The sequence below is a fragment of the Montipora capricornis genome, chromosome 6, assembly GCF_036669925.1.
Source record: "Montipora capricornis isolate CH-2021 chromosome 6, ASM3666992v2, whole genome shotgun sequence".
NCBI classification, from domain to species: domain Eukaryota; kingdom Metazoa; phylum Cnidaria; class Anthozoa; order Scleractinia; family Acroporidae; genus Montipora; species Montipora capricornis.
This window is the reverse complement of record NC_090888.1, coordinates 68,017,544-68,020,043: the sequence shown is the minus strand read 5'-3', so window position 1 is coordinate 68,020,043 and position 2,500 is coordinate 68,017,544. Positions and strand designations below refer to the sequence as shown.

At 38.8% G+C, this 2,500-nt stretch overlaps 1 protein-coding gene and 1 pseudogene across 1 annotated transcript in view; one reads left to right on the top strand and one right to left on the bottom strand.

Annotated features, from left to right (window-relative positions):
- The window catches only part of LOC138053002 (uncharacterized), a 36,616-nt gene extending 34,431 nt beyond the window's left edge, over positions 1-2,185 (bottom strand). Inside the window, exon 1 of the mRNA XM_068899677.1 lies at positions 2,003-2,185. The gene's annotated coding sequence lies outside the window, so the exon portion shown is untranslated. The remainder of the gene's footprint in view (positions 1-2,002) is intronic.
- LOC138053001 (uncharacterized) overlaps positions 1-2,500 on the top strand; it is a 45,154-nt pseudogene that overhangs the window by 8,449 nt on the left and 34,205 nt on the right.

The window sequence follows — 2,500 nt, the reverse complement described above, 5'->3', positions numbered from 1 at the left end:
CACCGGTAATCGTTGCTGGAATCAAAAAATACTTCGAGCAAAACAAACCGCTTCAGTGCACTCGAAGAGCATCAACCACAATCTGAAACTACCTGCCTATTTCCCACCCTGGTCAGAGTATTCTCTGTCCTTGAGTGGGCCCATTTCCCTTAGTAGGGCTAATGCTGACACGGTTTACATGGGTAGAAAATAGCACTTCACATCACCCACTTATAGTTAATTCTGTTGATATACTAAATGGCCTTCTTCTTCTTCATGACAATTCTGAATCTGATTTCGTGAATTTAGAAAATGAAGTTACATATGATTCAGCCTGCTTTTCAATAAATAACTTTATCCATTCATAACGAAAGACTCACTTGAGATCGTAATACGTCATCACATACAATACAGGTGTTATGTCGGAAGGATTGCCGATGTAAAATGTTCCATACTAATCCTGGTATATACTTGATCACGGCCGGTGCAGATAAAACTAGTAGTAATCTCGGATTCTTGGAGTGCGTTCGACAGTCGCTTTGTAAGCAAGGGAGAAGAATAGAGAAAAAAAAAACTTATGGGATCGAAGTTTGAGAGGATATGACTATTTACTCCCTGAGATGGTTTCAATTAGCGCTAAGTACTATGCATATGACTCATTTCAATTAAAGGCGGATTACAAAAACCGACCCAAAATTTCACTCAAACCAAGGACGATTGTCCTGCTAAATATTTCAATCCTCATATCAGACAAGCGTTTACGGTAAGGAATTGAGAAGTCACCCAAAACTGGCTGATTTTCCTTTCCGGGAGAAGCTTTCTTCCCATGTTGTGTGCACGAAACAGTTGAAAAACACCTTACCGACCGGGTCCAAGTTCAGATTTGTTACACACCTGGTCGGTCACGATGTCAGTGGTCTCAGTGACAGTTACACTGCAAAACACTCCGATCGTTTATGTTTTGATTGCGAATATCTGTAATACATCGGAATTTCCCTGAGCTTCGTCCGGACAGCTCAGTTCTTTTCTGGGTGAAATTGACGAACCGGTCGACTCTTACAAAACCAATTAACAACGTGTTTCGCGGTGGCAAACGGCATTTCGCAAAATAATTGGCCACAGGTCACGATAGCACCTACATGGGTTTAGTTAAAACGATCGTTTCTTACGAGTGCAAGCAAATTACACGAGAAGTAAATTTTAAGCAAACTGATCTCCATTAAAAATAGCATGCAGGACTTTTTAAAATACAGCTTACGTTTTAAAGTATAAGCAGCCCTTTCGCCGAACAAAATACAATTTTTATATTGTTGACGTAACCTATTGTCATTAATGTGCCAGCCAGAGCCTCATTGGCCGTCGAAACAAAAGGTAATTAGTTCCTGTGGCTGGCACATTTGCAGAACAAAACCAATTTTTGTAAACGGAAATCTTCCCTATACGTAGCCTGCGAACGCAGACGTTCCCAGAAACGACCACCAGAAATACGTCTGCGTTTGCAGGCCACCCGATACGGAACATTTTGATCTGCTCTCATTTTCATTAGAATGTTGGGCTGGGGATCCCATAATAGTAATTATACTCCGAGTGCAGGCTTATGAGTTAGTATCACCTGACTGGAATTAAGCAGTAAAACTATTTTTTTTGTTAATTTATTCGTCTTAAGAAGTTGTTGCAAAAACGTTCTCAAGTAGTACTGTTCCAGAAAACGCACATTAACCCGGAAAATCAAATTTAACTGAAATTCATTATGAACTCAGTGTCCATGCTGGAATACTCTGGAAAATATTGGCTTTAGTTTATATAAATTACATAACTGAGCTGGCTATACTTCATTTGAATGCAACTTACTTCAAAGTTCTGTAATGATTTCAACAAATTGCTAAAAGACCCTGAGAATAGAGAGAAAAACTACAGAATCTCGATTACTTAAAAAATTAATCCGTTAGCATTTTTCTCATCCTAAAGACAAAAATTATGTTGCATCATGATAATGGTTTATCGCTATCAAGCAAAGACTTACACTGATCGAGAAATTCATCGCGGCATCCAAGAATAACGTCTCGCTTCGAGGTAGTTGAGGAACAATTGAAGAATGAAAAATTAGAAGGCAACGGCGAAAATGAAAGCACAAAAATACAAGGGTCTGGTAACTGTTTTTTAAAGTAAGGGGCTGAAAATTTAAGAAAGTCTTCGACAAAACACCTTAGCAGTTTTACGCTGACTGAGGAAATGCCAACGGACACGACTGATTTTGAACAGTATTCTTTTCCGAACCCTGAGTGATTCTTGTAACCGTAATTCTAGAAACTTCGGAAAACACGTGTGATATTAATGCTTAATTTTACTTACGCGGCCCCTTAATTAATATATGACAAATTTGTACGAATCACTTCTAAAGGACAGCCAAAACTTGGTAAATAATTAAAATCAAAGCAACCACCTGCTAATAAGACACGAAAAAAGTATGTCGGAGAGTTTTGGATAGCATGCCACTGATGAAAACTCAGATATAACAGCG